The sequence below is a fragment of the Trichomycterus rosablanca genome, unplaced genomic scaffold (genome assembly GCF_030014385.1).
Source record: "Trichomycterus rosablanca isolate fTriRos1 unplaced genomic scaffold, fTriRos1.hap1 scaffold_85, whole genome shotgun sequence".
NCBI lineage: Eukaryota > Metazoa > Chordata > Actinopteri > Siluriformes > Trichomycteridae > Trichomycterus > Trichomycterus rosablanca.
Window position 1 is genome coordinate 1 of NW_026947256.1, and position 27,055 is coordinate 27,055.

Below are 27,055 nucleotides of genomic sequence, written 5' to 3' on the forward strand. Positions count from 1 at the left end.
AAGGCTGCATCGAGTTAAAGTGAAAGTAAAATCTTCGATTTATGTGGAGAGAAATATAAAGTTTTCTAGAAAATCACGGTGAGTTTGTGAATATAAAGTTGTAATATGTAAATGTTATTAATCTGTATTTAATGGAGAAATGTTTAGGATTGATTTTATTACCTGATATTATTTCGGTAAGGAAAAATGCCTCACATTTAACACCGTTATTTAGGCGTGTCAACAACAACACAGATTTTTTTTACACTTTAGTCTTCTGTGTTTTTCTCTCATCCACACGAACTCACAAACCCACGATTAATGAAAACAGGATAAAGAGATTTCTGGAAAATGCTTCTATGTTTTGTAACTTTACACAGATGTTGTGACGTCAGCGCGCTGGTTAGGGTGGCCAGATTCATAGTAACAAAAAGGAGGACATTACACCCCAAAAAGCCGGACATTACACCAAAAAGACGGACGTCATATTAGGAACAGGGGGACATGATACTGCAACACACAGAATGAATCCAGAACCCATATAACAGAGTTTTTGACCAATTTAAGCAAGAATGACTGTTTTACTCACTAAATGTTGTGTCTACTTTTTATATTTAAGTCCGTTCCTCGCTGCCTCCAAAAGTTTACTATTTGGCATTTTCACCGCGTTCCTGATCATGAGAGCTGAGTGATTGACTCAGGTAGCGTGTTTACAGGACAGAGAGGGCGGGCGAAATTCAACCACCCAATCACAGACTAGCATTTAGAGGGCGGACCTTCTCCGATTGGCCAGTGGTAGCTCTATATGGAGTCAAATGAGGCTATTAAACCAATGAAATTCAAAGCATTTGTTCTGACATGTACCTGAGCCAATGGTAAATAATATTGATCAAAAATGAAACCAGTTCACTCCAAAAGGAGAATTTTTAAGTGTCCGTCCTAGCGTTGCGTGAATGGAGGACTGGCAGCTGAAAATCCGGACTGTCCGGCCTAAAACCGGACGTCTGGCCACTCTAGCGCTGGTATATACATACATGCAGGCGGTGGACAAAATAACAGAAACACAATCAATAATAAAGATAAAACATCAAATAATAAACATGTATGAGAGGATTACATCAAGAGTTCAAACTTTACTGAAGAAAGGTCTGAATTCATTACTGATAATGTGTCCACGCTGTGTGTGATTATAAAGAAAGCACTAATCTAACACATTGATGAGAGTGAGATTGTTATTAATACACTTTCATTTATTTAAAAATGGAATTAAGAATTAAGAATGTAAACCAGATCAGAGTTATTGGCATAGTGGTGTAAAAGTAATAAAATAAATGTCTTAACTGGGATGTAAAACTGCTCTGTGATGCTTTAACAGTATGTGACTTAAGTTTAAACTAGCTGCTAGTTAGCTAAGCTGGGGGGTATTCCAGAAAGCGGGATAAGTAATTAAACCGGGTAAGTTAACTCAGAATTAACGAAAACTCGAGGTTTTCCGTTCCAGAAACCGAGATTAAAGAGAGTCTGTGTCATTTACTATAGCAACTTACACTCTGAAGCTAAAACCTTAAACCTAACCCGGGGTTACTCGCACTTTTCTCATGTAAACCTGGCAGGTCCTTTCCTCCAGGATCCAGTGAATCTTAATGCGCAAATTATTCCAAGAGATCTTAGTCGGGAACGAGTTATTAAACTCAGATTAAACATCCTGTCATTTCCAGATAAATTTCTCAGCGAACGTTACTGTATTTATCAAAGTCAGTCAATTTGGGGAGAGTGGGGACGGTTGCAACATTATTAATCACAATAATAATAAAAAGGCTTGTTATAATTTTTTTGTTGTTGTAATTTTAAAAAAGTAATTGTGAGAGCTATTATCTACAAATGGGGAAAACATAGAACAGTGGTGAACCTTCCCAGGAGTGGCCGGCCTATCAAAATTACTCGCATCGACGATTCATCCAGGAGGTCAAAAAGAACCCAGAACAACACCTAAAGCACTGCAGGCCTCACTTGCCTCAGTTAAGGTCAGTGTTCATGATTCAACAATAAGAAAAAGACTGGGCAAAAATGGTATCCATGGGAGAGGTCTAAGGCAAAAACCACTGCTGACCAAAAAGAACACAAATGCACATCTCACATTTGACAAAAAAACATCTTGATAATCTTCAAGACTTTTGGGAAAATATTCTGTGGACTGACAAGACAAAAGTGGAACTTTATGGAAGGTGTGTGTCCTGTTACATCTGGCATAAAACTAACACAGCATTTTAGAAAAAGAACATCATACCGACAATCAAACATGGTGGTGGTAGTAGTCTGGGGTTGCTTTGCTGCTTCAGGACCTGGACGACTTGCTGTAATTAAAGGAACCATGAATTTTGCTCTTTACCAGAAAATCCTGGAGGAGAATGTCCAGCCATCAGTTTGTGACCTTAAGCTCAAGCGTGCTTGGGTTCTGCAGCAGGACAATGATCCGAAGCACACCAGCAAGTCAACCTCTAAATGGTTGAATAAAAACAAAATGGAGGTTTTGGAGTGGCCTAGTCAAAGTCCAGACTTGAATCCGATTGAGATGCTGTGGCATGACCTTAAACACGCCGTTCATGCTCAAAAACCCTCCAATGTGGCTGAATTCAAACAATTCTGCAAAGAAGATTGGGCCAAAATTCCTCCACAGAGATGTGAAAGACTCATTGCCAGTTATCCCAAACGCTTGATTGTTGTTGCTGCCAAGAGTGGCACAACCAGTTATTAGGTTTAGAGGGCAATTTCTTTTTCACATAGGTTCAGGTTGGTCTGAATAGCTTTTTTCCCTTAATAAATGAAATAATCATTGGAAAAATATAACGGTTCCGCCAGTACAGTCAGCCACCAGCAGGGGGCCTGGGCGGCGCAGGGGAAGAACTGGTGGAGTGGAGCTTCAGAACTCCAACCCCCAGAATCCCCAACGACAATCAGTGCCAACCAGGCTCAGCTGTGCGGCACTGCATTTAAACCCGGCGTCAAACAGCAGCCGGCGTCGCACCGTTAAATCAGTGCTACCGGTAAAAAGGGTATATGTAAAAGAGAAAAGAATAGAAGAGAGAAAAGTAGAAAAGAAAGAAAACAAAAACAAAGAAAAAGAAAGGAAAGGGAAAGAACAGAGAGGCAAAAGAAAAGAAAGGAAAGGGAAAGAAAGGAAAAGAAAAGCACAGAAAGGAGATTAATAGAAAAGTCAAGGGAGGTTATTGAGCTGCACAAGAGTGAAGCTCAGTCCTCCACTTTAGTTACGTTTGTTTGTTTCATGTTTCCCAAGCACAACATATTTTTTGAAAGAGAAAAAAGACGTTTGTTCATGGGAGCGTGGGGAAGAGTTTGAGTATTTTTGTTTAAGTTTTGAAAAAACTTTCCTTTGTTTGAGTACGCGATACCGGCGTCTCCTTTGTTTGTCGTTTCGCGCCTTTATTTTCTCACCGCCTTTTATAGCGGTTTATCCATCTCTTCCGTGTCCGACTCAGTGGTGCGTCGGTAAAGCACAGCGCTATTGCGCTAGAAGTCGGAGGTTCGAATCCGGCACAAGCCGAAACGTACAACAAGTATTCTAAACACAAATCATATCATTATTTACATTTTCAGCAGACGCTTTTATCCAAAGCGACTTACACGATGAGCAATTGAGGGTTAAGGGCCTTGCTCAGGGACCCAACAGTGGCAACTTGGTGGTGGTGGGGCTTGAACCGGCAACCTTCTGTTTACTAGTCCAGTACCTTAACCACTGAGCTATCATTAATTATTTACTATTTAACACGTATTAAACCATAAACTTCTATTGATTACTCTTTTTGTTGAAATAACCACACACATTAAAAGACATTCTGCGCTTGGGTCCACCACCCCACCCACTCCCCGTAACAGAATGGTGCGACCACCATGGACCCAGCAGAGTTAACACCCCTTAAGGAAGCCCTACAACTTCAGGGTTCCGCCATAGGCCGTCATGAACAACTGCTGCAGGAGATGATGCAGCAGTTGACGCTGTTGGTTAAGAGTCACACTGAAACAGCCCAGGCCACAGCTGAAGCTGCTGAACAGCGCCCCCCTCATATGTCCACTTACACTTCAGCCCAAGCCCCACTCAGAGAGGACTCTCAAGTGGCCACTCCTGAGCGCTATGCAGGGGAACCTGAAAAGTGTAGGGGATTTTTGCTACAGTGCTCACTGGTGTTTGAGCAGCAACCATCCCGGTTCCCCACTGAAAGATCGAAGGTGGCTTTTATGGTGTCCCTACTTACTGATAGAGCGCTGACCTGGGCCACCTCTCTCTGGGAGCAGAACTCCCCAGACTGCGCCACCAGCCAGGCGTTTACTGAGGCGCTATGCCAAACCTTTTATCAACCTGTCGGTGGAAAGGAGGCTGGGCCACGCCTTCTCGAACTTTCACAGGGCGCGCGCCCAGTAGCCGATTACGTAATTGAATTCCGCACTCTGGCAGCAGAATGTGGGTGGAACGAGGAGGCACTGCTCGCAATATTTCAGCGAGGGCTTAATGGCAGGATTAAAGATGAGCTAGCCACTCGTGACTTGCCCTCCACCCTGCCCGCACTATATGAGGTATGCATTCGGCTGGACAACCGCATGCGCCAGAGAGCCCAGGAGCGGGCCAGAAGTGCCCACGCCCCTGGGTCTAGCCGATCTTGGCAGGGCACTCCAGAGAGATCGTTACCCCCACAAGAGGTACTGGAGCCCATGCAGCTGGGAGGTACCCGTCTGCCCAGTCCGCAGCATGGTCGCTCCTCCACCATACATAAGTCGGGAAATGGAAGGGTCTACCCCGATCAGGGGGGTGGGGTTTAAACCACACAGTCTCCCCCAACTCTGGTCTCCTTCTCCCTATCACTCTGTCGTGGGCCCCTCGACAGCACACTAAATTAATGGCATGTGTACTCTGGGGCTGCCGGCAGTTTCATTGACTCCTCTCTAGCCTTATCCCTGGGACTCCCAATAGAGCCCCTGGACCACCCACTGCCCATTCTTGCTATTGATGGCCGAGCTGTGGGCTCTGGCCTAGTAACCCATCGCACCAAACCCCTGGCGATGCAGGTGGACTCCCATGTAGAACAGGTAGAATTATACCTGACACAGGCCCCCCACCTACAGTTGGTGCTGGGATACCCGTGGCTTAAGGTCCACAACCCTCGAATTGATTGGGTGACGTGGTCCGTGTATGCATGGGGGCCTCAATGCCAGGGGACCTGTTTGCGGCCTCCAGGGATAGCCCCCGAAGTATCAGAGTCTCAGGCATTTCAGATGCCCAACCTATCTGAGGTTCCCAGTGTCTATTGGGACCTTAAAGAGGTTTTCACCAAGGCCAAAGCGCAAGTGCTCCCCCCCACAAAGCCTATGACTGTGCAATTAATCTCCTCCCTGGCACCACACCACCGAGAGGATGATTATTTTCACTCTCTTCCCCAGAGCGTACAGCCATGGAAGCATATATTCAGGAGGCCCTTAATTCTGGGTTTATACAACCCTCTTCCTCGCCTGCGGGTGCAGGATTTTTTTTTTGTGGGCAAATAGGATGGGGGGCTCCGGCCCTGCATAGACTATCGGGGGCTCAACGCCATCACTGTTAAGGACCGCTATCCCTTACCCCTCATGCAGACGGCCTTTGAAGCACTGCAGCAAGCCTCAATCTTTACTAAACTGGACTTGCGCAGCGCATACAATTTAATCCGCATAACACTAGAAGTCCCAGAAATTTCGAGCTCCCCCCTGAAGTCCCGAAAGAGGGTCAAATGACCCTTAGTCCGAACTGACGACTCTGATGGCTCCAATTAGCATCCTTTCATTTATAAATGTGGCCATTGCCTGAGGAATCTGCAGGGGGGAGTAGAGCTGAATTCACACTAACGTCTGTCTAATACTTGAAAAGGACTAAAAACCTGGCCTTTCTGAGCCAATGGCCTTAAAGACAGATCTTTTACTTTTTTGGGTGTCAATGACAAAAAATACCAAAATTCAAGATTAAGTCAAATAATAATGATGATTTATTAATATGAATATAAGTAAGTTTACGTCTAAGTCTTCCTTCGGATCCAGACAAGTCTTCTGAAGCTTCTCAGGAGAGAAAAGTTCAAATAAAGAAGCGAAGCGCCAGAGAGGAAAAAAGCAAAAAGAGCCCCCACCCAAATGATCTCCCAGAACTAATGGCATTTATTTCAGTCATTATCTTGCGGGGGGTGACCAAGGTTCCATCACTACGTGACAGCTGGTCAGCAAACCTGGCAAACCCAAGGATCATTGCAACTATGGCCCGAAACCGCTTCCAAGACATCATGCAACACCTACGCTTTGATGACATGTTCACACGCAGTGAGCGAGCTGAGACCGATAAGTTTGCTGCAATCTCCGATGTGTGGAGATTGTTTGTCACCAACTGCATCGCATCCTACAACCCTGGTCGACACATCACTATTGATGAACAGCTTTTCCCGTCAAAGACTTGCTGCTGTTTTCTGCAATACATTGCAACAAAACCAGACAAGTTTGGCATCAAGTTTTGGGTGGCTTGCGACTTGAAATCAAAGTACATCTGTAATGTCCTCCCATATTTTGGCAAGGACCCCAGTCGTCCCAGCAGGGAGAGACTGTCCGAAACTGTAGTGATGAGGCTGATGGAACCATTCATGGACAAGGGCAGAACTGTAACCACGGACAATTTCTTTACATCATTGTCACTTGCACAACGACTGCTTAGCCGGAAAACCACTATCCTCGGCACAGTCAACAAGAGTCGCCGGGAAATTCCTCAATCCGCTAGACAGATGGACCGCACTGAATTCACCACTCAGGTGTTTTCAACCACTGGTGCCACACTGACAGTGTATGCACCCAAACGAAAGAAGGCCGTCTACATTCTCAGCAGCATGCACAGCGTGGTTGAGACTGAGGATACCAACAAAAGGAAGCCAAACACGGTCACACAATACAACCACACAAAGTGCGGTGTGGATGTAATGGACCAAATGGTGCGGGAGTACAGCGTGCGTGCAGGAACACAGAGATGGCCAGTCGCCGTGTTCTACAACATGATTGACATGGCAGCACTGAATGCGCATGTTCTTTATCAGGCATGCACTGGGGTGCAGGAGAGACGGGTGGACTTCCTGGTTGAGCTTGCAAAAGAGATAGGTGACTCTCATGTAAGTGCAAGGAGAAACTCCTTCGGCAACAACCTTCCACACCCAGCCCTGGCAAAAGGGCGAAGTGTCAGGTCAACCATCGATGCACGAACAATTGTGCAACTGAGAGATGTGTTGACTGCTACAAATACACGTGTGGCAAATGTACCAGGGACATACCCAGGCAGTGCCAGGTATGTTCCGACAGTGCAGACAGACTGCTGAGTGAGTGCTGAAATACTAGTCACACAAGAAGGACATGCCACTCACACACACACACGCAGCCCCCCACTGCAGCCTATGGTAAATATGTGTGGAATTGTTTTATTCCTTGTATTTTTTTTATTATTTTTATAACAAAAATAAAAAGCATGGAAACAAATAACAGTTGTTCTTTTGTATATTTTTAACACTGAAATTTCAGTCCTCTTGACTTAGACACAAATGCTTCTGGTCATTACTCACAGCTGTACCTTGCTCTAAAATTTCTAATTCTCTATTTAAAATATATAAAAAATGATTCATTGTTTCAGTGCTTTTTTGCTCAAATAAAACTAAACTAAATACAATATGTATAGTCGTTATATTATCAAATACAATAAACTGAATAGAACTAACTAGAAACTAAATGGCTAAACTCAATGGAAAACAACAACCTCCTGTGGTGCGACAGTAATGGCCTTATTTGCAGAACAAAAGACGGTGATTATAGGATGTTAGCTAAAATCCTTCAGGTCATTCGACCCGTCTCTGGGTTCCAAAGGTAGAAATGTTAAATGACCCCTCTCTGGGACTTCTAGTGATAAGGCAGGGTGACGAATGGAAGACGGCCTTCATCACCCCCTCAGGGCATTACGAGTACCGAGTGATGCCCTTTGGCCTTATGAACGCACCTGCAGTCTTCCAACGCTTCATTAATGAAGTGTTGAGAGAGGCCCTGGACAGGTACGTATACGTATATCTTGATGACATCCTCATATACAGCCGGTCCCCTGAGGAACATGAAGGACATGTCAGGCAGATTCTCCAATTACTCTTGGAGAACCGCCTTTATGTTAAACTCGAGAAATCTTTGTCCCACACCGAGACTGTATCATTTCTGGGCTTCGTGGTATCAAAAGGCACACTCCGAATGGACCCAGCGAAATTTAAAGCTGTAGTAGACTGGCCCCGCCCCGCCTCTCTTCGGCAGGTCCAGTCTTTTCTGGAGTTTGCCAACTTCTTCCGACGGTTTGTGTGCAACTTCAGCACGCTGGCAGCACCCCTTACCCGGAAGACCCCAGGGCCCTTTCGCTGGACCATGGAAACACAAAATTCCTTTGAGGAGATCAAGGTGCAACTAACATCGCCATAGGTGTGGGAGCGGTACTCTCCCAGCGCCTAGGGCCAAACAAGAAACTTCATCCATGTGCATTCTACTCACATAGACTATCTCCAGCAGAGCACAACTACAGCATTGGGGACAGGGAACTTCTAGCTGTCAAGCTCGCATTGGAGGAGTGGAGGCACTGGCTGGAGGGAGCCAAACACCCTTTTGTGGTCTGAACAGACCACAAGAACTTGGCCTACATACAGCAGGCAAAGCGACTAAATCCTCGACAAGCCCGGTGGGCTTTGTTTTTTGGTTGCTTTCGGTTTGTGTTGTCTTATAGACCAGGGTCCAAAAACACCAAACCCGATGCTCTGTCCAGACAGTGGGCTCCTTCTGAACCTGACCCCTCACCAGAGCCCATCATACCCACTGCTCAAATCCTGGCCCCCCTCCGCTGGGCGATAGAAGACACCATCCGGCAGGCTCTTCGTCAGGAGCCAGATCCCGGAGGTGGACCCCACGGACGGCAGTATGTCCCCACATCGGCCCGCCAGCAGGTCATGCAGTGGGGACACTCCTCCCCATTCTCCGGACATCCGGGTGTCAACCGGTCACTGGAGTTCCTCCGGAGACGCTTCTTGTGGCCAGGGATAGAGAAAGATGTCCGTGCATATATAGCTTCTTGCGAGGTGTGCGCAAGAAGCAAATCACCTAGGTCTCGACCCCCAGGGCTTCTTCAACCGTTGCCTATCCCCGCACGGCCATGGTCTCACATTTCTTTGGACTTCGTGACGGGCCTGCCACCATCTAGGGGCAAAACGGTGATCCTGGTGATTGTGGACCGATTCTCCAAGGCGTTTGTGGCTCTGCCCAAGCTTCCAACCGCCAAGGAGACCGCCGATCTACTTCTGCAGCATGTGGTCAGGGTACACGGGATGCCCAGTGACCTGGTGTCTGACAGGGGACCCCAGTTTGCCAGTCGGTTTTGGAAAGCCTTCTGCCAACGGATGGGGGCCACTGTAAGTCTTGCCTCTGGCTTCCACCCAGAATCCAACGGCCAGACGGAAAGGGTGAACCAGGACCTTGGCCAGATGTTGCGCTGTCTAACGGCACATAACCATGCCTCCTGGGCGGACCAACTGCCATGGGCAGAATATGCCCATAACACCCTGTGGCACTCTTCCCTAGGCATGTCGCCCTTCGAGTGCCAATTTGGGTATCCGCCGCCCTTGTTTGCAGAACAAGAAACGGAAGTAGGGGTCCCGGGGGCCGTTGCCGCCGGGCATGGCAGAAGGCACGAGCATCCCTGCAAGCGGCCACTGCAGCCAGGAAACGGGTCGCAGATCGCAAACGGCGTGATGCCCCGACCTTCCGCATTGGCCAGCGTGTCTGGCTCTCCACCCGCGACCTGCCACTTCGGGGGGAGTCTCGCAAACTGGCGCCCCGCTTTGTGGGGCCCTTCAAGGTGGAGCGGCGCATCAACCCAGTGTCGTACCGCCTGCGCCTACCACCAAGCATGAGGGTCCACCCCACATTCCATGTGTTGCACCTCAGGCCATTTGTATGTGGTGCCCCAGCACCGGCCACCGCCCCTCCTGGACCACGCCTTGTAGATGGCGCTCTGGCGTACACGGTCCGCCGGTTACTGGACTCTTGCCGGGTCAGGGGGAGCACCCAGTATTTAGTAGACTGGGAGGGATACGGACCTGAGGAGCGAACATGGGTCCCAGCACGCCAAATCCTGGATCCAGAATTAATCCGGGAATTCCGGCGTGACAGGGCAGCTGGTCTGCGGACGTCAGGAGCTGCCCCTAGGAGAGGAGGTACTATAACGGTTCCGCCAGTACAGTCAGCCACCAGCAGGGGGCCTGGGCGGCGCAGGGGAAGAACTGGTGGAGTGGAGCTTCAGAACTCCAACCTCCAGAATCCCCAACGACAATCAGTGCCAACCAGGCTCAGCTGTGCAGCACTGCATTTAAACCCGGCAGCAAACAGCAGCCGGCGTCGCACCGTTAAATCAGTGCTACCGGTAAAAAGGGTATATGTAAAAGAGAAAAGAATAGAAGAGAGAAAAGTAGAAAAAAACAAAAACAAAGAAAAAGAAAGGAAAGGGAAAGAACAGAGAGGCAAAAGAAAAGAAAGGAAAGGGAAAGAAAGGAAAAGAAAAGCACAGAAAGGAGATTAATAGAAAAGTAAAGGGAGGTTATTGAGCTGCACAAGAGTGAAGCTCAGTCCTCCACTTTAGTTACGTTTGTTTGTTTCATGTTTCACAAGCACAACATATTTTTTGAAAGAGAAAAAAGACGTTTGTTCATGGGAGCGTGGGGAAGAGTTTGAGTATTTTTGTTTAAGTTTTGAAAAAACTTTCCTTTGTTTGAGTACGCGATACCGGCGTCTCCTTTGTTTGTCGTTTCGCGCCTTTATTTTCTCACCGCTTTTTATAGCGGTTTATCCATCTCTTCTGTGTCCGACTCAGTGGCGCGTCGGTAAAGCACAGCGCTATTGCGCTAGAAGTCGGAGGTTTGAATCCGGCACAAGCTGAAACGTACAACAAGTACTCTAAACACAAATCATATCATTATTATTTACTATTTAACACGTATTAAACCATAAACTTCTATTGATTACTCTTTTTGTTGAAATAACCACACACATTAAAAGACATTCTGCACTTGGGTCCACCACCCCACCCACTCCCCATAACAAAAAACTGCATTTTGTATTAACTCAGGTTATCTTTGTCTGATGTTGAAATTAGTTTGATCATTTGAAAAATGTAGTGTTTTTACAGCCAAATTAATGAGTTAATGAGTAAACCCTATCTGTACACAAATAAAAAGTCTTTGCAAAATTATGTTAAAGAATGATTTTACTACATATCGATGAACAGCTGCCCATTTCCATGGATGTAGGAGAGGCTGAACATAGGCAAGGCAACTGTATGTTGGTCCATCCGAAAAGTATGCCTAGCATTGAAACGCTTGTTTGTCTGTAATAAACATCAAAGAGGAATGCCACAGAATCACAGGTTTGTCTTTATTAATAAAGATTAAAACTGGAAAGTAATAAAAAATAGCTTTGCACCATCTTCAGGATTCACAAGGGTTAGTGGCTGCATGGATGGAGTCCACATTCTCAAAATAAAAAGGATTATGTGAACAGCAGATAGAACATCCCTCCACGTACAGGTAGTGACCATTATCTTAAAAAATAAAAAAATGTATTAAATAAAACTGTGTAACATTTAATACACGTTCTGCATCTTACTGTTCTCCATCAAGATCTTATCTAATCAGGATCATTACAAATGTTGAAGCTAAATGGTCAGGCTCTGTGCAAGATTACTGAAAATAAAACAGTGCAACAAGTTAATTTCCTTGTCCTTATTCTTTAGTAAGAACATTCATATGTATACACCCTTAGCACCGACACCCACCTTAAATTCAAGCAACTGAATTTCTAGCCTTGTTTGTTTTATATGCTTCACCTGAGGATCACTTCTAAAGCTTTTCTAAGGAGCTTTTTGTGTTCTAAATTTGTCAGATATTTGGTAAGACATTTTTACTGTTCTAAACTGAGCTTTGATGGTCCCTCATCTGATTCGGAACTGCCCATTACATTCTGTTAGAGGACAGTCACACACATTATCATGGTACAACAAATGAAATGCCATGCTCTTTGTTCAACACATACTGTACTTTTGTAGGCCTCCCAGTATCATCCCACTCTGAGGCAGTGGAGATGGTTTTTTTATTGTCCTTCAACAGTCTTTTTTTGTATTAAATAACATTATTTATATTCATCAGAATCTAGTGACATTTAAGTCACTAACAATTGCAGGAGGCTCAAAACAACACCACCAATCAGACTGTGTTTAGACTGTACAAGTGCAGTTCTTAATATTCCACAGTTTATGCTCTACAAACTAATGATTTACATGTAATAAACATGCCTTGAACATAGACAATTTTTGTATTTCATTTTTATGTGCTGCCATGTGCATCTGATTCCACTTAAATTACACCTAGATTGAGTAAATGAAAGGAGAAAAAAAATCGAGACAAATATTACAACTGACACATTAAACATTTTGCCATGTCCTTCTGCTAAATGTTGAATTATGTTTTAACAAGTTTTGTTTTTAATTTAATATAAACTCATTTTATTAAATTTAAAAATATTTTAATGATCTGCCCGCTTCTGGAATACCCCCAGATTACTGTAAGATGATATTTTACTCCAGTGTGATGGAGGGTACTAGACCAGATTCAACTGAACCCAGCTGTGTCTCCATGAAGAGCGACCAGTCAATGAGACCACCACTTAAATTTAAAGATGGAGGAAGTTCTACTGATCTGAGGTCAGTATAATCTCATGGTCCCACCTAAGCACCCAACTCTGAACAAAACTACCTTGAGAGGAGCAAAATAATCAACACAGATCTAACTTATTAATTATTTATTAGTAAAGAGTAACTGGTTAAAGGATTTCACAGCCACTTCAGAGACTCTTCTACTGATCTGATGTAGTAATTCTGTGGAATAAGGGGCAATCCAAACTGTGTAAGATTCAAAGATCACTATGCCTTCAACCAGTCTGCTATTTCAAAAATTAAAAAATGAAATAAAAAGACAACAAAGAATCTGTTCCTAAAAAAAGTAATTTGTGAGAGTTCAAGCCTTATCACTGTATTAGTGGCTGTTTTTCTTTTTACCTCTCCATTCTGTAAATCTAGACTGGGGTGTCCACACTTGAGATCTTCTGTTTCAGTCTACAGGTTATCATGATCTACGTTTTAAGGTCGGCCTCATTATTTTTCAACAAAAGCTTTGAAGCTTTTTTAAATGTGCTTCAGTTCCTGTATCCATGTTCAGCTTTACAGGGCAAATGACTGAATAATCCCATTGACCTTATTCTGATGATTAGCTCTAATCGGTATCAGCCAGGGCCATATTTAGCCCATACAGTGCCTTGCAAAAGTATTCAGCCCCCTTGAACTTTTCAACCTTTTGCCACATTTCAGGCTTCAAACATAACGATATGAAATTGTAATTTTTTGTGAAGAATCAACAACAAGTGGGACACAATCGTGAAGTAGAACGAAATTTATTGGATATTTTAAACTTTTTTTAGAAATAAAAAACTAAAAAGTGGGGCGTGCAATATTATTCAGCCCCTTTACTTTCAGTGCAGCAAACTCACTCCAGAAGTTCAGTGAGGATCTCTGAATGATCCAAAGTTGACCTAAATGACTGATGGTGATAAATAGAATCCACCTGTGTGTAATCAAGTCTCCGTATAAATGCACCTGCTCTGTGACAGTCTCAGAGTTCTGTTTAAAGCGCAGAGAGCATCATGAAGACCAAGGAACACACCAGGCAGGTCCGAGATACTGTTGTGGAGAAGTTTAAAGCCGGATTTGGATACAAAATGATTTCCCAAGCTTTAAACATCTCAAGGAGCACTGTGCAAGCGATCATATTGAAATGGAAGGAGTATCAGACCACTGCAAATCTACCAAGACCCGGCCGTCCCTCTAAACTTTCAGCTCAAACAAGGAGAAGACTGATCAGGGATGCAGCCAAGAGGCCCATGATCACTCTGAATGAACTGCAGAGATCTACAGCTGAGGTGGGAGACTCTGTCCATAGGACACAATCAGTCGTACACTGCACAAATCTGGCCTTTATGGAAGAGTGGCAAGAAGAAAGCCATTTCTCAAAGATATCTATAAAAAGTCACCTGGGAGACACACCAAACATGTGGAAGAAGGTGCTCTGGTCAGATGAAACCAAAATCGAACTTTTTGGCCACAATGCAAAACGTTATGTTTGGCGTAAAAGCAACACAGCTCATCACCCTGAACACACCATCCCCACTGTCAAACATGGTGGTGGCAGCATCATGGTTTGGGCCTGCTTTTCTTCAGCAGGGACAGGGAAGATGGTTAAAATTGATGGGAAGATGGATGGAGCCAAATACAGGACCATTCTGGAAGAAAACCTGTTGCAGTCTGCAAAAGACCTGAGACTGGGACGGAGATTTATCTTCCAACAAGACAATGATCCAAAACATAAAGCAAAATCTACAATGGAATGGTTCACAAATAAACGTATCCAGGTGTTAGAATGGCCAAGTCAAAGTCCAGACCTGAATCCCATCGAGAATCTGTGGAAAGAGCTGAAAACTGCTGTTCACAAACGCTCTCCATCCAACCTCACTGAGCTCGAGCTGTTTTGCAAGGAAGAATGGGCAAAAATTTCTGTCTCTCGATGTGCAAAACTGATAGAGACATACCCCAAGCGACTTGCAGCTGTAATCGCAGCAAAAGGTGGCGCTACAAAGTATTAACGCAAGGGGGCTGAATAATATTGCACGCCCCACTTTTCAGTTTTTTATTTCTAAAAAAAGTTTAAAATATCCAATAAATTTCGTTCCACTTCACGATTGTGTCCCACTTGTTGTTGATTCTTCACAAAAAATTACAATTTCATATCGTTATGTTTGAAGCCTGAAATGTGGCAAAAGGTTGAAAAGTTCAAGGGGGCTGAATACTTTTGCAAGGCACTGTATTTAGACTTCATTATTTTGATGTGGGAAAAGGTCGATTCACACAAGTAGGTTGATCCAAAAAAGCTGTCAAATATGTGGCAGTCAAATATGTGGAAGTTCCAAATTGTCCAGCAGAAACCCTCGAATTCATATAAATGTCAGATTGGGGGGGTTAAAATGTTTCCCGTTAGAAAATGTTCTTGATTAGTGGTGCTTTAGCTGGGCTAAGGCGTAGTTATGGTAACAAACTGCAAATTAAACAAACAGTGGCCACATTTCATATCAGTCACGCTGACCTGTTTGAATGAGGAACGATGTACCAGCTACTGTGCGATAGATGTATTGAGCTCCCCTGATCTAGACTCTGTCAGAATGAATACTTCTAACCTAAAAACATGGTTTGTTTATTGTCCACTGTGAGAAAGATTCTGACGTTAAAACATTGCTTCTGCGCTTCATTTCTGATCAGAAGAAATTAAAAGTACTCGCTCAGAAGTTGGACATCAGGTCCAAATTCCTGCCGCTGGTATTTTAAGTTAGATGTTTTACTTTTTTTTACTTTATTAGTTATTTTACTTAACAAAAAAGTAAAAAAGTATTTAGTCAGCCACTGATTGTGCAAGTTCTCCTACTTAGAAAGATGAGAGAGGTCTGTAATTTTCATCATAGGTACACTGTAACAAATTTCTGTAGTTTTTACAGTATTACTACTGTAGAATGATAAAATCCTTACTGTAGAACCTGTACACAGCATTTTACTGTAGATCTGCAAAGGATCATGGTCAAGATTCAGTGGTGGGCAAATTCTACAGTAAGCATATTTCTGCTGTGAATCACAATACGGTAAGTTCAAGCGGGATTTTTCTTTTTCTGTCAGTTTAAACAATAATCCGTCTTTGGTAATACTGTAGTACAGTTTGCATTATATTTAACACAAATACTAGTTTTTTTATCACTCAGACAGAAAGACGTCTTTATATCATCAGTAACAGGTACAGAAATTAGAATTACTTGATAATAGTCACCTACTCTTTTAAAACGCAATCAAGACAGAGAGCGAGCTAGCTCGCTAAACATAGAACTAATCGGCCAAATGATAAACAACTAGCTACTGGTCTAGCCAAAAGTGATACACTAGAGAGCCAGCGTGCATAACATTACCAAAATAAGCTATTTGTACATGATATTTTGTTATCTGGTGATATTTAGTTGTATTAACACTGTTTGTAACGTCTGTGTGTATATGTGGCTGTGCTGTAGCTCCATGTTCTATGTGGTGAAACACGTCACTCGTTTTTTTCTAGTTACCGTGAGACATGTGTAAGTAGCCTACTGAAGTGGACTAAAGCAAAACAGAGCCCCAAAACAGGTAAGAATTTTAAACAGCACATTTTTAATAGTAGAATATGTTTATTAATGTGATATCTCTAATGGGAGGTTAGGAATGAACAAAACTGTCATAGTCTCCGGTCTTGTATATAAATTTCTACAGCAGTAACAGTAATTTCTTGTTTTATCTTTACAGTGCAGGAAAGAAAACTTTAGCCCAAGATGTGGATTCCAGCAAATGTAAAACAAAGCACTTGCACATTTTTATGTTTAGAACAGCAGTGTTTACAAAGATATGAATTTATTTATTTAATTATCTATGTATTTTCAAAAACATGTTTAAAAATGTTGAAATTCAATAAATGATTTTTTTCGTTACAAATGCAGTCTTCATTTTTACAATGTATAGTTATTTTTTGAATATTATTTTAGTGTTAAATGCTGTAATGCCTTTAAAGTAGTCTGATATTTGCTGTAATTAAAATACTGCATTACTGTGATAACAATTACAGTAAAGTGATTACTGCTGTAATAAGTTACAGTAATGTGAAATTACTGTAATAAGAGCTACAGCACTGTGATTAATACAGTAATAAATATTACAGCATTTAGTAGTTACTGTAATTAAATTTGCAGTATGCGTACTGTAAAATTTATTACAGCAACTTACCGGCTAATTGCTGCCAGCAAGTTACTGTACATTTCACAGTCTCCTTTTTACAGTGTAGGTACACTTCAACTATGAGAGACAAAATGAGAAAAAAAAATGCAGGAAATCACATTGTAGGATTTTTAAATAATTTATTTGTAAATTATGGTGGAAAATAAGTATTTGGTCAATAACAAAAGTTCAACTCAATACTTTGTAACATAACCTTTGTTGGCCATGACAGAGGTCAAACGTTTCCTGTAAGTCTTCACCAGGTTTGCACACACTGTAGCTGGTATTTTGGCCAATTCTTCCATGCAGATCTCCTCTAGAGCAGTGATGTTTTGGGGCTGTCGCTGGGCAACACGGACTCCAACTCGCAACTTCAACTCCCTCCACAAATTTTCTATGGGGTTGAGGTCTGGAGACTGGCTAGGCCACTCCAGGACCTTGAAATGCTTTTTACGGAGCCACTCCTTCGTTGCCCGAGCGGTGTGTTTGGGATCATTGTCCTGCTGGAAGACCCAGCCACGTTCCATCTTCAATGCTCTCACTGATGGAAGTAGGTTTTGGCTTAAAATCTCACGATACATGGCCCCGTTCATTCTTCCCTTAACACGGATCAGTCGTCCTGTCCCCTTTGCAGAAAAACAGCCCCAAAGCATGATGTTTCCACCCCCATGCTTCACAGTAGGCATGGTGTTCTTGGGTTCTTCTTCTTCCTCCAAACACGACGAGTTGAGTTTTCACCAAAAAGTTCCATTTTGGTTTCATCTGACCACATGATATTCTCCCAATCCTCTTCTGGATCATCCATATGCTCTCTGGCAAACTTCAGACGGGCCTGGACATGTACTGGCTTAAGCAGGGGGACACGCCTGGCACTGCAGGATTTGAGTCCCTCTCGGCGTAGTGTGTTACTGATGGTAGCCTTTGTTACTTTGGTCCCAGCTCTCTGCAGGTCATTCATCAGGTCCCTCCGTGTAGTTCTGGGATTTTTGCTCACCGTTCTCATGATCATTTTGACCCCACGGGATGAGATCTTGACCCCAAGGGAGATTATCAATGGTCTTGTAAGTCTTCCATTTTCCTACAATTGCTCCCACAGTTGATTTATTCACACCAACCTGCTTGCCTATTGTAGATTCACTCTTCCCAGCCTGGTGCAGGTCTACAATTTTCTTCCTGGTGTCCTTCGACAGCTCTTTGGTCTTGGCCATGGTTGAGTTTGGAGTCTGACTGTTTGAGGCTGTGGATGTAGTAACCCTGTTGGGAGGGAAACAATAAAATAGAAAACGTTTTCACTGTCTCAACTCTTCAGTGCCTTTATTCAGAATCAGCTTGCAATACCCATTGTAGAAAAGTTTCCCAAAACACATACATATACAACTGTACATATATAACTGTTGTAAACATTCTCTCATGCTACAATTCTGTGCTATTTTTAGTATGATGCGGCGCGCGGGCATTTCGCGGTGCTTTGCTAACCATGGAGGTACTTAGCCATTAAACTTTTTGTAATAACGAACACATATAACTTTATCTACAACATTTATTTTTCACACAAAACACCACTGTGGTTCATATACTGGATTAAACTATTTCATTTAAATAAACGTTCATATTTTATGTGTTTTTACCTGTTGGGAGGGAAACAATAAAATAGAAAACGTTTTCACTGTCTCAACTCTTCAGTGCCTTTATTCAGAATGAGCAAAGACACAGCGAGAGCGCCCCTCCTAACCTGAAACAAGCATTAGCAATCGATAGTCGATGCAATCCAGTATATGAGCCAGCACTAACAGAAAACAGATAAATCTTTCTTTCTTTTTTTATGTAAACAATAGTTTTGTTTGTTTTGTTTTTCTTTTACGAAAAGGTTACTTTATCAGTACCAGTTACAATAGGTATATTTACAACCTTTAAAGTAATAATGAAATGATAAAGAAAACTTCACAAATCAACTCTTTACACACTCCCCTACAAAATTAGATGTCGTCCCGACATCTCCATCAGCACATCCCGACATTTCTTAACACCTACTTTTTTTTTTTTTTTTTAAACTAACACTCATCACATTTATTCTATTAAGGAACACAAACAATTATTTAAAACATAGTACAGTTCTGCTCAAACATTAGGTCCCTGCTAAACTTGGAGATCAATTCAAAAGCATGTCAGCAATACGAAACAGTTTACAACTGGAAATCAGTTTTATTGCATGGGAACAATATTAAGCAGTTCATGCTCAAATAAAAAATCAGTTCTGGAGCATGTGAGCAAAAAGCAACAGTCCATGTTTAACTGAGGTTCATGTTCAAAGCAAATTAGCAAAAAAAATGAGTCCATGACCACTGACATGTCTCTAATACTCTAAACAGTCCATAGTTCCCTCCTTTTGGAAGGGAAAGTGCCCTAGTATTGCAACAGTCCATAACCTTTAGGGCAACTGTCATTTGTTAAACCGACAGCAATAAACAACAGTCCACGTTGAACTAAGAGTTCGTGTTCAATGCAAGTTGACAGAAGAAAATGAGTCCATGACTAATAAAATGTCTTTGGTACTCTAACCAGTCCATAGTTCACTCTTGGCTAAATGTGCCCCCGTACTGCAACAGTCCATAAACTTTAGGACAACTGTTATTTGTTGAATCAGTTCTCTTAATAAACAGTCCATTATTACCTAAAGGAGACACAAGGCTGTAGGCACGTATGTTGAGGCATACACGTCCAAGTAGTAACAGTTTGTGCACCACAATGACTTACAGAAGGTTGTTGGCAAGGTGAATAGTTCATGGCCCTTACATGTTGACAAGAAGGAGTCCCAGGGATGTCATAAGTGAAACGTCTTGGTGGCCTTCTTTCTCTCCTGGGCAGTGGGTAGTCTCCCAGATGTTGTGCAATCTCTTGGCCCTCAATCACAGGGGCTGGCTCCCAGGTAGATAGTTCTGGTTCATTACTTGGTGGCACTTCGGGGGCTGTATCCGGATCATGGTCTGGCAAATGTGGCTCATTGGTCAAAGAAGATGCAGACTCTATAGCAGGGGTGTAGACTGGTGGCTCCAGCTGCCGTGTTTGATCAGGCATCACATCTGGGTGAGGGGCTGGACATTCCATGGGCGTGTGCTGTTCAGCAGAATGTCTGAGCTTTGTCTGGAACTGAGCACTGTACTTATCATCTTCTCCCCTGCTTAGCTGTAAGGGTTCAGAGAAGGGGTATGGGCAGTACTCATCATCACTGGCACTTTCTTCTGTTGTGTTTTCAATAGTCACCGTTTCTCCTTTTTTCTTTTGTCCAAGTTTTTGTCTTCGTTCAAGACTTTGTTTTGGCTCAGGATCCAATGGTAAGTGTTCGCATGGCATAAGGAGGTTGCGATGAAGTACCCTTGATCTTCCCCTACCCTGTTCAGGTTGTATTTCATAAACGGGTACATCCTTTCCCACTCTGCGAATAACAACATGAACAGCTTCTTCCCAGTAGTTCCTGAGCTTACCTGGACCTCCCCGTGGGGTCAGGTTTTTCACCAGCACTCGGTTTCCAGGCTGCAAGTCTGTGCATCTTACCTTCATGTCATAATTCTTTTTGTTTCTTTCCATACTCTTTTGTGTTTGTTCATTCACAATCTGATATGCTTCCTGCATACACCTTTTCCACTGTTCCACATACTGACTTTGGCTGGCAGTGCCTTTGTCAGTCTCTACTCCAAAAAATGCATCGATGGGGAGTCTGGGGGATCGACCAAATAGCAGGAAGAAAGGAGAAAACCCAGTCGTTTCACATTTTGTACAGTTATAGGCATAGACTAATTTATTAAGTGACTCTTTCCAGTTGGATTTTTGTGCCTCTGTCAACGTCCTCAGCATCTGCAGCAATGTACGGTTAAATCTTTCAACCTGCCCATTTCCTTGTGGGTGATACGGTGTAGTTCTTGAGCCTGCAATACCGCCATACTTTCTCAACTGTGTGAAAAGCTGGTTCTCAAATTCACCACCTTGGTCATGGTGTACGCGGGAAGGGAATCCAAATCTTAAAACAAAATCATTGAAAAGGCGGTCAGCCACCGTTCTCCCAGACTTGGATGTTGTAGGATAGACTTGGGCAAAACGAGTAAAATGGTCTACGATTACAAGGATATATTCATATCCACCCTTACATTTCTCCAAGTGAAGAAAGTCGATAGAAATGAGTTCAAAGGGCTGTGTTGTTACTATACTCGTAAGGGGTGCTCTTGTTTCTCGACTGGGTTTTTTTTTGTTTGAGGCACATACATGATCTTAGGACATGATGCTCAATATCTTTTAGCATGTGAGGCCAGAAAAACCTGTCCCTAACCAAGCTTGATGTACGATCAACCCCTTGGTGTCCCATCTCATTGTGCAGCATTTGAAGAACCATACTTCTAAATTTTTCGGGTAATACTAGTTGAGTTCTCCGTCCTGTCCTACGGTAAAGGATGCCATCGTTACCTAGTACCAGTTTGTCCCTCTCTCTCAGAAGACATCTAGTGGCTGCGTTTAACGTATGAAGCTGTTGGGATGTCAGTCTTGTTCCTGAACGAATACAGTCAATAACTGCTCCTATGTCAGTGTCTTCCACTTGTGCTTGCAGTATCTCTGTCTTTGACAATGGCACGATGGGGCAGGTACCACTGTTTTCTTCCGTACACTGAGTGGGTATTGCCATAGCCCATGATATTTCAGATGACTGCTGGGCTTCAACAGCTTGAACGGTTGCACTGACACACTCAGACGATAGTTCTTCAGTACATTTTTTCATCACTGTCTCAATGTCTGTTGGCATTCGGGACAGGGAATCAGCATCAACATTTTCTTTTCCTGGCCGATATCGGATTGTGAAATGAAAATCGGCTAATTCAGCAACCCATCGACAGCCAGTAGCGTTGAGTTTTGCCGATGACAGAACATAGGTCAGTGAATTATTATCACTAAATACTGTAAAGGTTGGAGCATAATACAGGTAATCTCTAAATTTTTCAGTAACTGCCCACTTGAGAGCAAGAAATTCTAGCTTTCCACTGTGCAAGTGGTAGTTCTTCTCAGAGCCAGTCAAGGTCCTTGAACCATAAGCAATTACCCTTAGCTTGCCATTTTGCTTTTGATACAACACTGCACCTAAACCATTGTTAGAGGCGTCAGTGTGAAGAATAAATGGCTGAGAGAAGTCAGGAAAACCTAGGATGGGTGGTTGAACCAGGCAGTAAATTAGATTTTCCAGAATTTGTTGGTGCTCGTGGGTCCAGATTATTGGCTGCTGGGAAGGCACGCCATGCTTTTTCATGTTTCTTCTTTTTTTGTCCCATCCCTGATTTTGGTTTATCTCACTGACTGGTGCCAGCTTCAACAGATCATACAGGGGGTTAGCAATACATGAGAAATCTTTAATATATTGACGATAATAGCTGAGAAGGCCCAAGATTTTTCTCAATTCACCAACTGTACTGGGTTTCTTATCTTTTAGAGCAGTGACAGCCACTGTGTCTGCTGGGTCCATGCAACTCCCTTCTGCTGATATAATTCTCCCCAGATAACGCACCTCACCTTTAAAGAGCTCACATTTTTGAGGTTTGAGCTTCACTCCATTGCTGCGTAGACGCTGAAGCACTCTTCTCATGGCTTCCACATGCTCGTCAAAAGTTTTTGTGAACACCAAGATGTCGTCCAGGTAGGGCACACAAATCTCGTCCCTCATGTCTTCAAGACAAGTTTCCATGCAACGTTGGAATGCAGCAGGTGCATTCATAAGACCAAAGGGGATCCGCACCCATTCATATAATCCCCAAGGGGTTATAAATGCAGTAAGTGGTCTGCTGTCCTTTGCCATGAAACCTTGGTGATAGGCTTTTCCTTGATCCAGCAGGGAGAACCAAGCATTGCCCCCCAGGCTGTCCATAATATCCTGCACTCTTGGAATGGGCTGCCGGTCAGGTAGTGTTTTCCGATTAAGCTCCCTATAATCAATGCAGAGTCTTAAGGTGCCATCTTTTTTTCTTACGCACACAATGGGAGAAGCATAAGGGGAGCAGGATTTCTCCACCCAGCCCTGTGCTATCAAGTCATGCAGGTAATCTTTCATTTCTTGGTACATTGGTTTTGGAACAGATACATAAGTGCGGGCGACAGGTTCTTGGTCTTTTAGCGTTATGCTCAGTTGTAGATTCTTAATGCAACCAATCTCACTGTCACATTTTGCAAAGGACTGACATTCTTCCTGTAGCATGTTTTTTACAATTTGTTGCTGGAGTGGGTTCAAGTGGCTTACATCAACTGGGGGATCCCATAGGTCATCAGTACATTCTCCACCAACTTTCTTGCCCTGGGACTGAACTGAGGAGACGGTGGTATTGCTTTCCTGTGTAGTAATAGGAAACACAGACTTAATTGACTGCACTGTCCCGAGAATGGTTTTGCCTGCTAACACAATATCATGCTCAGTTCCATTTTGCACATCAACAATAAGGTATGGGCGGCTACCCCTCTGAAGATTCACTAAAGTTTCCGTCAACTCAAGACCCTCAGGCCACTGCTGATTAACATCTGGTTCAAAAAGCAAAATTGTGTCCTCCTTCACTGAGGGCATCTGGGCATAGCATTGGACTTGCAGGACTGACTTCCTGGGTACAACCACTCTCTCTTTTGTTGCCCTCACCCGGTACACATTAGAGTCCTCATTGTTTATTAAATTAATAAAAGTCTGCACTTTCCTTTTCTTGAGGCTTGGGAAGGCTGCCTTTACAGTGTCATACAATGTTTTTTTTTCTCTTTTCTTAGCTTTTGTGTGATTATTTTGCTTGATAATCTGTTCAATAACATTAAATCCAATGATAGGATGGGATAAGTGACTGCCTTGCATAACCAGAACAGGGATAAGGAGCTCAGTTACACTAGCAGCTAGTTTAAAAGAGATTTCAACCCATCCGATGTATGGCAAACTTGACCCATTAGCTGTTACTAATCTCAGTGCATCAGGTGCTTCCACTGCCTCAGTCACATCTCTTAAAGTTATTTCAGGTATGTGTCTACTTTTCCAGTACTCATCAATAATACACACCTGAGAGCCAGTGTCCCACAAGGCCTCACTTTTGCACCCTTGTAAGTAACATTCCACAAGGCACTGTCTGCCTACTAGCGAAGTTACAGAGGAATGCTGGTTGACACGACATTGTGCTACTTGAACCTCAGGTGGGCATAACTGGAAGGGTGACATGTTTTTACACTGCTCGCGATGCTTTCCCCAATGGTCAGTTTGGCACTTTTTTGAGCAATAGTAAACAGCTTTGCATTTGGAGCACCTGGCATTTGCCCATTCCATATCGCAACTAGCACACTGATGGGACACAACATGTTCGGTTACTGCCTGTCCCGCGGAAGTAACCCATTTCCGTTTAAAGATCCCTCTCTCTGTGGCCTAGTCCTCTTGGCCCTACAACCCGCCAGGAAATGCTCACTGCTTCCACAGTAATAACAATGAAAACATGGTTCCTCTACTTTTCCTTGTTGGCAGTGAAAGCACTGTCTTGCCCTGGCAGGGCGATACTGTCGGGGCATGGTCGGAAATTGACTCTGGGGTAAATAGTGTAAAGGCTGGACAGTGTGCTGAGATGGGATTGCATACTGTATTGGTAGGGCTGGAGAGGGTTGCTGTAGTACTGGAAACTGTGGTGGTTTGATATTGGTTGGGTACTGTTGTGATACCGAACACTGTTGAAACTGCATGGGGTACGGATGTGGAGTGGGGCTCTGTTGTGGCTGAAATGCTGGAGGCTGATATATGTAGCCATCAATAACCTGATTTCGTCCCCATAGCTGCTGGCCTTGTTCAATACATGGTCCTTGCTGCTGGTCATTGCTGGTTATACTCGCACTGTTAGGCTGGTCATACCCTGTGACACCCCATTCTGGTGACTGCTGGTGCCTCTGGGGGGGGCCTTTTGAGGACTGGTTTACTGAGACTACTTCTTTTTGATTGGAAAGTGCAAAACATTGCTGGGGCACAGGCACCTGTATCGTTTCTTTAATTTGTGCAATACCTTCACTGAGACTCTTTAATTGTGACAAGATGTCTCGTTTTGTCTGCCCCTCCTTGCACTTGAGTTCAGAGGACTGTTCTTCTAATTTGGGGCAACTGACATTAGCTGTGCGATCAGACCCACATGTTTTACGTTTGTTTTGTTTTTCCGTTTCGTTTGCACATGCTATGTTTAATCTTTCAAGAAGCACTTCATCTGTAATATTAGGATCTGAGAGGTATGTCTGAAGATCATGCTGAATTCGGTCACTCTGCAACCCAGTGAGGACAGCATGTAGGAACATACTTTGAACCAAGGCAGGGTCATATTTTAGTCCAGACTCAGCTTCTTGAGACGCAAATATTATTTTCTGCCTTAAGTCCAGTGTGCGTATTACAAAGTTTTGTGGTGACTCTTTATTACGCTGGGCTTCAGTAGTGAGCTGTTTATACAATTCTGTTGCCCCTTTCTCCTGATAGTGAGACCGAAGAATTCGTCTGAGAGTAGGCAAAGTCAAATCTGTTTTGCCTTCCAAGTAGCTCCGTAACTGTAGCCCTGGCGTGATTGCTCTAATTACTGCATCATTTATTTCCTGTTCTGAATAGCCCTTATTCAGTCCAGTTTCTATCTGACGAGCAAGGCTGGAGAATGACAATCTATCTCTTTGGCCAGGTTCTCCTATTTGACCAGATATTTTAAATTCTCTATGCCACGCAGGCTGAATGGTTTGTCTCTGTTCGATGTATGGAGGGTTTGCAGAATTAACTTTCGAATACATCTGAGTTGCATTCACACTTACTGGAAGATTGCTGTTAGAAATGGAAAGGGCAGCAATTTCATTCTGTTTCTGTTCTAATGATTGCTGTAATGTACTGATTTCTTGTTCAAGTTTCTCTTTTTCACTACCCAATGATCCTCCTTCAGTGGTGTTCATAACAGGATCAGCTACTAATTCACTCAATTTGTCTCTAATGCTTAAGAGTTCAGCCATGCCACCATCCTCTAAGTCCCCTAGCTCCTCTCTCACTAGGTGGTTACTCACCAGAGATATAAGAGACAGGCGTGTACAGCTTGCTAGACCTTCACTTGGAATGCCGAGAAAACCATTGAGTTCTATGAGTTTCTCTCTGGACAGTGTGCACAATATTTCAGCAATTTCTTCCTGAATCTCTTTAATTGCCTCCATTATTGCAGTATAAGTGAACGATATTGATGCGACTGGACGTTGGCTTTTATACTGAGCGGACTTTGCTGCCCCTAGCACACCCTGTACCTCAAGGGCATGCACTGCTCCGTCAGCTGGCTGCCTCACCTCCACCTCGGTCAACTATCTCACTCTGCTGCTGGCCTGGATATTTAATAAGGATGTGTGTGGTAAAGAAGACCTCTGCCTAGCATGGAGTTGGTTCCCCTTACACACATCCCAGCGGTGCCTCCAAAATATGTAGTAACCCTGTTGGGAGGGAAACAATAAAATAGAAAACGTTTTCACTGTCTCAACTCTTCAGTGCCTTTATTCAGAATCAGCTTGCAATACCCATTGTAGAAAAGTTTCCCAAAACACATACCAATCAGCAGCCACTTGTACCGCTGATCCCCAGTCACTTCACAAAATCTCTCATTGGTTGCAGTGGAGAACACTGAGATATTTGTTGCAAAACTCATGGCGGGCAGATTTGAAACTGTGCTGCAATGTTTTTATTCTCACATCGAAAATTAAAGTACATATACATTTTTTACAGGTACAGATTTATTTTTTACAGGTACAAATTTGACAGATTTTCTTTTCACAGGCGCAAAACTTTTGCTACATATTTACCTCCATAGGAGGGAACGGTTTGGGAAAGGCCGACAATCTCGGTAACCAAGTAGTTTTTCTATCTCCCCTCCCAGCCCTCGACTCTCTACTGCCGTATATGACATAGTATAAGCACAAACACATTTCACATTAGATTAATTTTATGTTAATTGTATTTAGATCAGCACTGTACTTTTTGCTGTGCAAAATTAAACATCAATAATAAGGTTTACCTGTATGGAGCATATA

The 27,055-nt window shown here is 43.3% G+C and overlaps 1 long non-coding RNA gene across 1 annotated transcript; it reads left to right on the top strand.

Moving 5' to 3' along the window:
* Positions 1–2: 2 nt before the first annotated feature.
* Positions 3–16,614, top strand: LOC134308140 (uncharacterized). Its single transcript, XR_010010426.1, has 4 exons — positions 3–78; positions 12,667–12,811; positions 16,308–16,372; positions 16,529–16,614. It is a non-coding gene; the product is annotated as an uncharacterized LOC134308140 (long non-coding RNA).
* Positions 16,615–27,055: the final 10,441 nt, after the last annotated feature.